Genomic DNA, 13,723 nt, shown 5'->3' with positions numbered 1-13,723 from the left:
AGAACTCCTGGACAGAATACTGTTTGAATACAAGATGTTCTAAATGAGAATCTTGGAGGAAGTCCAGAAGAAAACGATAGCAGAATCATTGGATAACATAAATTAGAAGTCTTTCTTCTTCTTTCTGGCGTTACGTCCCAACTGGGACAAAGCCTGCTTCTCAGATTAGTGTTCTTATGAGCATTTCCACAGTTATTAACTGAGAGCTTTCTTTGCCGATTGACCATTTTTTGCATGTGTATATCGTGTGGCAGGTACGAAGATACTCTATGCCCTGGGAATCGAGAAAATTTCCTTTACGAAAAGATCCTCAACCAGCGGGATTCGAGCCCACGACCCTCAGCATGGTCATACTGAATAGCTGCGCGTTTACCGCTACGGCTATCTGGAAGTCTTTAGGACTCTCCAAAAAAATATGATAGGATCTTTGTATGAATTGCTGCTGGAATTTGAGAAGTAATTTCTGTGCTTATCTCTGGAAAAAAATTCTGAAGATATCTTAAACGAAACTGTTCGAGGAATTTCTTTGGAAGTCCGTAAAAATTACTGAATTAACTCATTCGAATTTTGGAGTAATATCTGAAGGAATTTTTGGACAAATACATAAATCTATGACTGAATAAAATAATGAAAACTTAAATACAGAAATACAAACAGTAATGCTTGTCGTAATATCATAAGGAATTCCCAAAAGAAAATCCTAAGATATTTCGCGAGATATGTCAGCTGAAATCCTTTGAAGATTGAACATATTATTATATCCTAGTTTCTAATATTTCTTTTGTTTCATTAGTACTTATTTAGTTCCTTTTTGATCTATTTTCGGTTTCTGTTTGCTCTTTTAATCAGTTAAGATGTTTCTAAAGTTTCTATTTTCAAGACACCTCGCTACCAGCCCTGCTCTCAGCTTAACGCGTCCACAGACTAGTAAAGCTTTCGTTACCAATTGACTAATTGGAAGTCAAGAAAGTTTTCAAAGCCAAAAGATCCTTGACTGGCGGGATTTGAACCCACGACCAGCATTGTCTTGCTGGACAGCTGTGCGGTAACCGCTATGTGATATTGAATATGCGTATTAAATTATCTTATATCATAGCCTATTGATATGCACACCTGCAGATTGTGTGAGGAAATTAAAGCATAAAGTTGAGTTGCGGCAAAAAAGTTTAAAATTTGGAAAAAATCCTTTCTGTTAATAAGATGAGTACCGTAAAATGTCACAATTCAGCACATACCATTATCTGTATATGAAGGTTGCACAATAATGTATCGTTAACGACAAATTCCAATTTCATAAATAACGGGATTAACGGTTTTAGCTGCGCTGAATTACGTCACTTTACGGTTTCCTGAATAATGAAACGAAAACGTGTGTTTATTTAAATTCAACAAATTTCAATTCAACGTTTTTGTCAATTTTTTTCCGTATCTTCTTCCTCCTCATTATCTAAATCTGCTTCAAAATGGTTCTCAACGTCGTTTTTTCCTTTCCGGCCTCTCTTTTTTGGAGCTAGTTGAGATAACAATGTCGCATAGTACTGTTTGTTAGTCACATAGTCCAGCAGTTGCCTCAGATCCTCAAGTTTTTCCTTAGAAAGTGGAATGGGTTCCTCAGTTATCGGAGGTAGATCAGGGAGTCCCTCTAGTAATGTTTTATTAACATTAAAACTCAAAAATTGCTCGTCCCGTAAATCGTACTTATAGTAAACCATTCCAGGCTCACTGGAGCGATACTCGAAACAAGATATATCCTTGAATCGAATCACATCTCCTGCTGTGTTAGTTTTAGGCTTTTTAAAGCAGCTTTCCAGTTCTTTGAAGGCCAAAAAGTCAGCTTGCTTCATTTCACAAACTCTGAACGGTACTTTCCTCTCAATCGCCGAAATGAAAACAGCCCAATCCCTTGGCGTTTCTATATCGACCGACGCACGTTTTTTTGCTTTTTCAATACAGGCATGGACTGAATCCACCTCCATGTGGCTGTGTCCAGACACCATGAATTTATGACGCACGGTCAGATCGCGATTTTTTGCATTGCATTGCATCATATGGTAAGTGAACATGATGCACACTATGATGTTGTGGTTCTGGCCAGCACAGCGATCAGAATAATAATTCACCAATTTCACAGCTGGGTCCATATTATTTAGGTCGTGAAGGATGCAAGAGCTTATTTCCTGTGATCCTCTCCTTGCAATCGATTCGTCCCACATGTAGCATGTGACTGCATTTCCGCTTTGCTGTGTACTGAACACTGTTAGGTCCAGCGTGTATAACTGCCTTTTATAAAAAGCAGTTCCACAATGTAGATATGGTGTTGGTAAGCACTTTTGCAGGTCGAATGATGCAGTTCTAATGCTTGCATCTGTTTTAGCATTTTGTACATCTGCTTTTTTAATTGTATATACATATTGCGCACGTGCATGGTGTTCATCTCGTTGGTGGATGATTTCCATTTTCTCTTCTTCGGTTTTGGACGTCTTCAATCGAGTCGATAATTTGTCACACGTACAACACGTATCCAATTTTGGTTTTCTGAACGATAAATTCAATGTACGGAATAACAAACGATAACTGCTCAAATGGACAGGTTCAAATCCATCTTTTTCACATTTCACCGTATACAACCTGTACATTTTCAGCACGTTAAGATCACTACTGAGAAACTTCCGAGACGTTTTTTCTCTGCTGTAGTGTGACGTGTATGCTGGAAAGGAATGCATATGGGCTAGCATATAACTCCGATGCTCCTCTGATATTTTTCTAGGGTTCCTGTTCTTAGCCCTCAAATCATCAGCAGCGATTCCTTGACCTTGTAGTTGTTTACCAGCCAGCACTCGCAGTTTCTTGTCTTTGATGTCGAATGTTGCCATAAACATCGACTTACAAACTTCAACTTTTCCGTTCATGGCTGGTAGATAGTAGGACCGAGAGTAGGTTCTCCTAGAATTAAAAACCTGAAATGACAATAAAAATAATTTTTAAAACATAATTATGAAAATAAATAAAGTTATCCTCACCGTTGGGCGTGATGTAGTTTTAAGCGCCATGTGGTTACTTAAAAACTGATTTTGGCCTGAAGTGGACAGTTGTAGGAGGTTATGAAGGAGTTGAGATCGAGTGTGGTTGCTATATTTTTCATAGCATTTGCGTTTGACACAATTACAAGCAGGTTTTATGTTCCTTGATGAAACAACAGTACCATCAGCCCGCACGTATCTTTCACCTCTCATTTTTGCAATATAATTTATCTTTCTATTGTTCATTTTTCTACGTTTTGGAGATTCTTGAACCAGCTCATCAAATCCGAGATCTCCTTCTGCAAGACCTGTAAAAAAGAAAACGAAAAGTTTATGGTAAGTAGTTCTTATTTACTGAATATTCAAATTTATAACACTTAATGGGAAAATTTCTGAAAATCAAAAGTTTTTAAGAACATCTGATTCGACGCATGGATTGAATGTAAACCAGAATATATTTTCTTTTATTGAAAATTACTGCACATATTACGTCTCTTTTGTAATGCTTAAGCCGCTAAAAAGTATCTTTTCTAACCAAAATAATTTATAAAGTTTTTTTTCCTACTCCCGCTTGCAGTGAATCTTTTTTTTATCTACAAGTTCCAGAGAAACCTACAGATACTACAAAGCGACTATTCAACAGGTCCTTCAAGAATTTCGTCTCAAATTTCTCGATAAAAAGCAGCAAGAAATGTCCTAGTTATTTCATCTGACATATTTTCAGACTTCTAAAGGAATCTCTCTTGAAATCTGCTACCAATTTTTCCTATATTTTTTCACAGTGCAGCACGCTCCATGTTTTTCTCCAGGAAATCTTAAGCACTTCAACACTACTACCTCCAATATTTTCCTCAGGTACCTCGATTTTTTTCCTAACACTATCCTAAGGTTTTCCACTAATCCCTCAAACGGATTCTCAAGTTACTCAAGGAGATCTTCCAAAAACTTCTACATTATTTCTTTCAAAAAAGTATCTAATTTTGAAGTAATGTTTCTATCTGTTCAAGTATATACTTTCAAGAATTCATCCAAAAATCTGTTAAGAACTTTTCCAGGATAACTTCCATTAATTCGACCTGCGATTTACTTTTTTCAACTGTGTTGAGAAAAAAATCCGATAAGTTATGACTCCGCAATTACATCCTCGAAAGAAAAAGTAAGGCCATCCCCAGAACAACCAGAACTATGACTTTATTAATAGATTTATTCATGGTAATAGTAGTAAACTTGAATTTCGCGAAAATCACGTGGCTGTATCACTACAGTAGTTTAAAATCGTGAATCTCATCAAGTAGCCTATATTGGGTACATGATTTTCTCTAAATCTGTAGTGTCATTGAAGGCTCTAAATGCGGGAAATGCAGCGGGAAATAGAACATTTTTCTACAGTTATTTTGGGTTGCCCTTAGCAACGGGTGTTTTGCAATTTTCAAGGCTATTTGCCTACAGCAGCGATGGGAGTGAGTTTCACTGGCTTCGCTGACTGTGATTGGCTTTGTTTGACTACTGTAGAGTGAATTTCAGATTTTTCCCAACCCTGCTGAAGACTTAAAGACTTAAACATATTTCAGAACAAGTGGCTAATTCTGTAGAGCTGTTTTTGAACCTTCATATAAGTGTGATAAGCGACTCTGTTTTGCTAAAACCTCTGAGGTAGTATCTATCTATATATGTGGCCTCTAATCAAAGGAACGAATTTCTTTTTCAAAAAACTTTAGTAGACCTATGTATTTATTTTGTATTGAACTTTAACAAAAAAAATAAAGGCACATTAAACCCATAAGACTGAAATGCTCCCTAAACCATGACCTTGGTAATGTATTTTATTTTGACCATGAAAAACACTTTCTCTGAGACCTCTTCTACCCTCCTATATGAAAAAAAAAATATTTTGAACAAATAAGTGTGATGGAAAGTGTTCGACGATCAAACGCTTTTTCTAACTTTTAGACAACAAATTTGCAACTTTGTTTGCTGTAGTACATACTGTATGTAGTAATGTAACTTTACTTAGGTTAGTGAAAAAATATGCCAAAAATCGTTCTGTATAGCGAAATCATGTCAGAATAGACTAGTGGACTGTTAATTCACGATCTAACAATTTTAGCATTATTTTATGGGCCATATTTACTATACTTGTAATGTCAAGAGGAAATTAAAAAAAAAAACATAGATTTCACATCATCTAAAGTTCCTATTTTGAAGGCACTCAGTCGTTACCAGCACTGATAGCGTAAAAAATAGGAGAATATTTGTTGTATAAATTTTCTTACCTTCACTGGAATTACTTCTTGGGTGTTCTGTTTCTTCAGGTTCAAAGTCACTGAATATTGTAGAGTTTTTGAATTTTTCGTAGTACTCCTGAATAGTGAAATCATTTATGCACGTATCATCGCCAATAGGAATAACATTGCCAAATTCATCTAGATCTTCCAAATCTTCTTCATTATCAGAATCATTTGATTTCTCATTTTCCTCGGAATGAAGATGTGGTATGGAGTTGACTGGTGTTGGATCAGTAGTACAACCGATAAAATGTTTTCCGGTGCGATGCGTGGAATGCTGATCGGTAGAGCCGGCTTGGCATTCTACGGTGTATGGCACACAACAAAAATCAGGATCTACCTGTGATGTTCGATCAACAAGGCCAATAGAATCACTACATCGTTCTCTATTTTTAAGCATGTTATATTGCTCAGGATCACTCTTTGAAGTTCGAAGACGAAGATCAATACAATCGCTATGAATGTCAGCCGAAACACTGTGCTGTTCTCCGGTTTGGCGCGTATTATCGTGCTGGCGATTATTCAGCGGAGTTCGGCCAGTAAGGTTAGTGGAACTGGCTTGTTGATTCTCGATGTAGCGGTTGGAGAAATGGCCATGATCGTTAAGCAGAGATTTACCAACAATGTCTGTAGAACCGCTACACTGTTCATCGATCGTGCGCCTTGAAAAATGAGCTGCTTTACCCAACGAGGTTTGGCCAACAAGATTGGCCGAACTGCCATGCAGTTTTACGTTCTTGTCACTAGAAATGAAGTCCGGATTACGCAGCTGAGTTCTACCAACAAGGTCAGCGGAAGCGTTTAGATGTTCTCCGGTTGCGTGCTTGCAACGCAGTTTTCGATTTACAGTGGATTCGTCATTGTGATCTCTGCGGTTTGTGGTAGCCACATTCTCCTTCAGTAAGGCACTAGATGACAATAAAAAATAATGAATATGATATGTTTTAGGCATTTATAAAATTTTGTGTTACCTGTATGACGATACTGAAGAATGATAATGATTGGTCTGACACCTAGAAGTTTCACTAAGAATGTCAGTAGAAAAATTTTGCTGTTCTTCGGTTTGATGCGTGATGTCTTGCTGGCGATTAGTCATCGAAGTTCGCCCAATAAGGTCATCGGATCTGCAATGCTGTTTTTCGGTGTATCGGGCGGAAAAATGGCGTTGATCACTCAGTAGAGTTTCGCCAACAATGTCTGAGTAACCGCTATGCTGTTTTGCGGTCTTTCGCCTTGGAAGTAGATCTGGATTACGCAACGGAGTTTCACCAACCTGGTTAGCCGAAAAACTGTGCTGTTCTCCGGTTTGACGCGTAATTTCGTGCTGGCGATTATTCAGCGGAGTTCGACCAGTAAGGTTAGTGGAACTGGCTTGTTGATTCTCGATGTGGTAGTTGGAGAAATGACCATGATCGTTAAGCAGAGATTTACCAACAATGTCTGTAGAACCGCTATACTGTTCATCGATCTTGCGCCTTGAAAAATGAGCTGTTTTACCCAACGAGGTTTGGCCAACAAGATTGGCGGAACTGCCATGCGGTTTTACGTTCTTGTCGCTAGAAATGAAGTCCGGATCACGCAGCAGAGTTCTACCAACAAGGTCAGCGGAAGCGTTTAGATGTTCTCCGGTTGCGTGCTTGCAACGCAGTTTTCGATTTACAGTGGATTCGTCATGGTGATCTCTGCGGTTTGTGGTAGCCACATTCTCCTTCAGTAAGGCACTAGATGACAATAAAAAATAATGAATATGATATGTTTTAGGCATTTATAAAAGTTTGTGTTACCTGTATGACGATACTGAAGAATGATAATGATCGGTCTGACACTTAGAAGTTTCACTAAGAATGTCAGTAGAAAAATTTTGCTGTTCTTCGGTTTGATACGTGATGTCTTGCTGGCGATTAGTCATCGAAGTTCGCCCAATAAGGTCAACGGATCTGCTATGCTGTTTTTCGGTGTATCGGGCGGAAAAATGACCTTGATCACTCAGTAGAGCTCCGCCAACAAGGTCAGAGTAACCGATATACTGTTTTGCGGTCTTTCGCCTTGAAAGTAGATCTGAATAACGCAACGGAGTTTTACCAACATGTTCAGCCGAAAAGTATTGCTGTTCTCCGGTTTGGCGTGTGATGTGATGGCGATTATTCAGCGAAGATCGACTAGTATGGTTAGTGGAACTGCCTTGTTGTTTCTCGATGTGGCGGCTGGAAAAGTAATCATGATCGTTTAGCAGAGATTTACCAGCAATGTATGTAGAATCGCAATACTTCTCTTCGGTCTTGTGCCTGGAAAAGTGAGCTGGTTTACATAACGAGATTTGGTCACCAGGGTTAACGGAACTCCTATGCAGTTTTCCATTCTTCTTGGCATGTATATGACAATTTGCTTTGAACGACGATCTGCAAACACAAAAAGATATAAGCAAATCGGGAAAAGAAAAAAAAGTTGTTAGATATCAGCGGTCAACGAATATAATGTTTTCCTTACCGAAATCGTTGTGAATTATTAGGAATTGTTTTATCAATTCGCACAATATTATCTTTGAATGGTTTTCTCTTGCTTTCGGTGAATGGCGTTTTGTATCCCAGAATTGATTTTTCGGCAGTCACGTTCAATGCCCTAGGTAATAGCGAAGAAATCAAATAATGTTATATGCCATAGATATTTATCTAATCCCTTGGAAAAGGCTTATGAATTCGATTATACGTGAATCACAGACAAACAGATGTAACACTTGAACAATTTCCATCTTACAGCAAAATAGAGCTCAATTGTAATTGATAGTTGGCTTACGGCTCACTCGTGCCAATCGTATCGCTTTTGCTCGACTTTGACGTTTTCGCATTACCTACCACAAAGTGTTGAATTGATAATTGTTCAAGCTGTTATTTCTGCTTGTCTGTGCGTGAATGTTATTTAATGGTAAATGTTACCTGAACGGAACTCGTTTTACCGACTGTAACGGTATATTGAAGTTATCATGCTCCGATCGTGGATTTTTATGCAAATAGCTTGTTAGAACCTCATGGTCAAAAATTGCACTGGTAACAGTTGCGTTTGTAACTTCGCTAGTTACATTACATTCGCTGAGACACTCGGTGGCCGTACGTGTAATCTCCGAAACTGAAGAGCCTGGGTGTTTCTGGAGATTGGAGCAATGATCAAACCTTCGCGGAACCTGCCGTTGAGATCCATTACTGTGATCAGCAGAGTTGTCATGAATGCCACTATAGTGCAGAGCCGAATGCATGATATCCTCAAACGAAGCAACAGTAAGCTCCTGCGCACCCTGTTCTAGACATGCCTTCACTTCCTTCACCTGAATTTTCACCGGTGTATCAGCAAAATCAACACGCATAACATTACGGTGCAGCGTAGCTCTATTCGAATTCAGGTTCAATAGCGGACTAAATGAAAAAAAAAAGATTAAAAATAGCCGAATCCAATCCATGGCACTATTGATTCACTTCGGAAGTGGAATTTTTTGAATGCACCATAGTTCAAATTTGGTCATATGTGTTGTACTGAAGCGCATCTTATTGCAAACTTTCAGACAATTTAGAAAAAAATCGTCAGTAGAAAAGGAAAAGTCAATACACCCTCATACCAAAGTGAATCATAAAAGTGCCCAAGTGGTAAGGGGCACAAATTATGTCACGCTGCAGATGGGGAGGAGACGGTCAAGTCAAACGTGACTAGCCTTGCAAATTCGTCAGAGGACTCATACAAACAAGGGGGGGGGTGGTGGGTTGTCAATAAAGTTGAAATTTAGCATGACATAATTTATGTACCACCCTGAAATAAAACATTATGCATTACCTGTTCATTGCTTGTTTGCTGGTAGGTTCAACGATATGTTTTGGTTTTGCAATGCCATCATACGCCAAACGTGGCTTTTTGGGAGTGGAGGTAGAAACGAGCCGAAATGAAAGTGAACTAATATCAGTTCCGTTCATATCTTCTCCAAAACCAAGTTCATCACGGCTATGAGTAACCGTACAGTGTTTAACATTATCGTCAAACGTCCCACTTCGGTGCATGCTAGCCTCATCCCCATGCGTGTTTTCGAAGAATGGAGCAATGGTGTTTTCTTGTGCAGTTTTGTCCAAATTGCGAGATGACGGTTCCTGATTGCTATCAATATGTTTGTTGTTACTACCATCAGTAGTATGAATATTATTTTCCTGCGATGATCTGAAATGTTGCACTTTATAAATTTGAATAATCAATGACGACTATATTTTTATTACCTGTATCTTTGGGCTACGGGGGAATTACACTTATCAGTGGCTTCCAAGGTTTGCGGGTTGGGTGTATGTGGTGATGAAATGCGAAGGTCAAGAGGCAATACAAATCCATCCCTCGGCATGATTGCATTGGAGTGAACACTCAAATCAAGTGGTTCCAAGGCGAGTGGATCAGACGTAGGTTGCGACAGCGTCGACTTGAAGCTTTTAACCATACCCCTTGATAAATAAGATCCGTTTACCGGAATGGTAAAAGCCAGAGGATCGGACGTAGGCTGGGACCAAAGAAGCGGTGATGTTGACGCATTTGCCGAATCTTGCGATGAACCGAATCTGTTCGAGGACGTCGTGATGGCAAGTGGATCACAAAGAGGCTGGGAAAGTGTAGAACTCGTATGGATTAGTAGGAAATCACCGTCCATCGACATGTTATTGTCGAGAGAATCCAGCTGAAGTTGCGAGGAGAACCGATTACCAGATGATTCCATTCTGATAGCGAGTGGATCAGATGGCTGCGAATGGAAAAAGTTATTTAATTATGATATTTTAGATCAAACCAAATCATACATACCTGGAATGGGTTAAAATAAATCTATTTTCAATTTTCCAATCAATTTATCAACTTGTAAAGTGAAATATATGATGAAAACAAAAAGTGACAAAAAGTAAACGTCAGTGCCAAATAAGCCCTTCTGCACCCGTTTGTTTGCTATGATGCAAACGGGCGAAATTGCACTCTAAAAAATTTTGACTATGTTTTCAATTTAGCCCTTTTGCATTACCTGTTTTAAAAACAGAAAAAAATCAAATTTAATTTAAATTTTCAATAGCGTATAGTATTATTCCTTATAACGAATGTTATTATGATATAAAAGCGATTTGTGTATTTTTGTTAGTTTCGCCCTTTTGAAAAAAGTGCACAGAACTATTTTTTTAAAACATTTAGATAGACATATGGTGTCTTCGGCAAAGTTGTAGAATTGGCAATTTGAAACAACTTTGTCGAAGACACTATTTTTCTATCTCTTATACTTTTTGAGATATATGCCGTTGTATGTGAATGGCCCCTAAAAATCATACTTTTTATCATAACATTTTTCCATAATTTTTATCACTTTTTGTGTTTTCTACAAAGTTGTTCGTTATGAAAAAACCCGTGTTTTTGCTGAACATATCATCACTCTATCTTTTGAAGTAACTAAGTTATTCATGAATTACTCTTTTTTCAAGGGGTAGTTTAGGCTTCTATAACTGGCTTCGGCGCAAAATGGCGCAGACAACACTTACAAATCATGAAAGTACCATATCTCCCCTTTCGGCATTTGATAAAAACTTTTGTCTATAAGCGTCTTTGCATGGGTTTTTACTATCAAACAAATAAGCTTTATTAAAACGAATTCGACTGATAATTCTTTTACTTTAAGAGATAGAGAGGTGCGATGTTCAGCAAAAACACGCGTTTTAAGATGTTGAACAACTTTGTAGAAAACAAGAAAAATATTAAAAATCTTGTAAAAGAGTTACGAATTTTTTAACACAAAGTACACAAATTTGTATGAAAAAACTTGTTTAAAATCATTTTTTCTCATAACTTTTTTCTTAAATTTTTAACATTTTCCATGTCTGCTACAAAGTTGTTCAACATCTTAAAACTCGTGTTTTTGCTGAACATCGCACCTCTCTATCTCTTAAAATAAAAGATTTATCAGTCGAATTCGTTTTAATAAAGCTTATTTGTTTGATAGTAAAAACCCATGCAAAGACGCTTATAGACAAAAGTTTTTATCAAATGCCGAAAGGGGAGATATGGTACTTTCATGATTTGTAAGTGTTGTCTGTGCCATTTTGCGCCGAAGCCAGTTATAGAAGCCTAACTACCCCTTGAAAAAAGAGTAATTCATGAATAACTTAGTTACTTCAAAAGATAGAGTGATGATATGTTCAGCAAAAACACGGGTTTTTTCATGACAAACAACTTTGTAGAAAACACAAAAAATGTTAAAAATTATGGAAAAATGTTATGATAAAAAGTATGATTTTTAGGGGCCATTCACATACAACGGCATATATCTCAAAAAGTATAGGAGATAGAAAAATCGTGTCTTCGACAAAGTTGTTTCAAATTGCCAATTCTACAACTTTGCCGAAGATACCATATGTCTATCTAAATGTTTTAAAAAAATAGTTTTTCTATCTCACTGCTAGGTGGATTGATCACAAAACTTTTTTCGTCAAAAGTTGCGCTTTAATATACCAAGAAACTTCTCCGAACAAACTATATCGCTAAAATCAACGGTTTGGGCGCTATTCAAAAAGCGCATGAAATCGAGAAAATAATACACAGTGCGCGGTATTGGAATGATTTGACCCTTTCTTTCCCACAGCTTTGTTCGAAAATTTTACTATCAAAATGGAGTTTCTAAAAAAAGTGCGTGAACAAAAGTTGTTTCAAATAAGCTATATTATTTAAAACCACAATAAACAAATTTGATTGATTTCCAATAGTTAGTTGATTGTTTTTCAACTGTTTGACCCTTAGGTCATTTATTGCGATGTTTGATAAGACAATTGAGGGTATAAATTTACTGAGCTACTCGTACCAATTCGTTTTAGCCCACGCACGTTGAAAATCGGTGGATTACCATGAGAAAGAGAGGGCTAAGAGGAAAATAACCATCATTGTTTTACAAATTTTCGAACCCAGTTTTTTTTGCTCAAATTTGAAGCAATTCCGATTTTCTTCAAGAAATTGCTTCAATATCAAAAGTTGTTGCTTCCAGTAAGGCCGATACAAATATTTTATTGACTTTTTGACTCATCGACATTTGGACGATCCCCCCGATAATAAAAAAAGCAATAAACTTGAAAAAAAACATCAAAACTCATCGGGTTTGTTAAGAAATTTTGTGGAAACGTTCAGATTTTGATAAATATTTTTCAACTGCCCCCTCAAAACACAATATTGGGCCTGATGTTACAAAAAGTCAAAATCATATTTGTATCGGCATATTCTTAGCAATTTATCGAATAAATCGTAGGAAGAATTTCATCAAGGGTCCAGGAGTAGCACTCATAGCAGAGGTTACTCAGGATTCCCATTTGAAATTCCACAGCGATTTTTTATTTTCAAAAATTTCTTTGAAGCTTCCCTGTATAAATTACAGTAACAATTTTACGAAGACACCCTTGGGAAATTTTTAAACAAATTTAGAAAAATTATTGAAGGAATTTTGATTTCTTGAAATATTTGAGGAAAACCTAAGAAAACGATTGGGCCATTTTTTGGAGAACTTGGGACTTCCTTGGAAATTATCTTAAACGATATTTGGATGGATTTCTTATAAAATCTCTGTAATAATTTCTGTTTGAGTTTGAGGAGTCAAACTCTTACGTCGTGGTTCCTGTTAGGTTTATATCTGTAATCAACCTGAAATATCAACTGGCAATATCAGGGAATTTCAATTCTGTAAATGAGTACACACCCTAAAATAGCTTTCTTAGTCTTGTATTAGTGACTGGCATGAAAATTGGGGGGTTAGACCTTTGCTAGTGTCAGGGACAAAAACCTAATTTTGAAAAAAATCTACTTTGAGTGTTTTCAACTTTTTTTTTGTTGCTCGGAAAAATCACCTGAAAATATTGTTGAAAAGCTTGGAAACAGTAGATTTTTTTAATATTCTCTACTAAAAATCGACCAAAATGTCACATTACACCTCTTTGCGTTTGGGCCCCTCAGATATAGTCACTTTAAATTTCCAGCCATAGGGTTAACATTTTTCTTGCACAGTGAAGGGCACAAAATATTTTGCAACGTTTGTCCCACCCAACGTTTCGAATGTGGACGTGCCTCTGGACTGGATAATCGTTCTCTCTATGGGGCTGTCGTTCGATGCTCACTGATATAGATGGGATGTTTTTCTTTCTTCAAGATCAGATGAGAAAGAATTCTGCAATGCCTGACAACAAATATTTTCTATAAAACATAATTTCATAATCTTGCCTTACATGTATACATCAAAGCGAGAGAGATGTTATTTTTAGACATCGGCATCGTGACCCAACGCTACGATCGGATCTTGATCGATCGATTACGATAGAGATGATCGTTGCTCATATCAATTGCCCAGTTAAATAATTATCAAGTTCAATTTTTCTTTTTCTTGGAATTAAC

Source organism: Aedes aegypti, chromosome 2 (assembly GCF_002204515.2).
Source record: "Aedes aegypti strain LVP_AGWG chromosome 2, AaegL5.0 Primary Assembly, whole genome shotgun sequence".
NCBI classification, from domain to species: domain Eukaryota; kingdom Metazoa; phylum Arthropoda; class Insecta; order Diptera; family Culicidae; genus Aedes; species Aedes aegypti.
The sequence above is the reverse complement of the archived record's forward strand: the minus strand, read 5'-3'. Positions refer to the sequence as shown.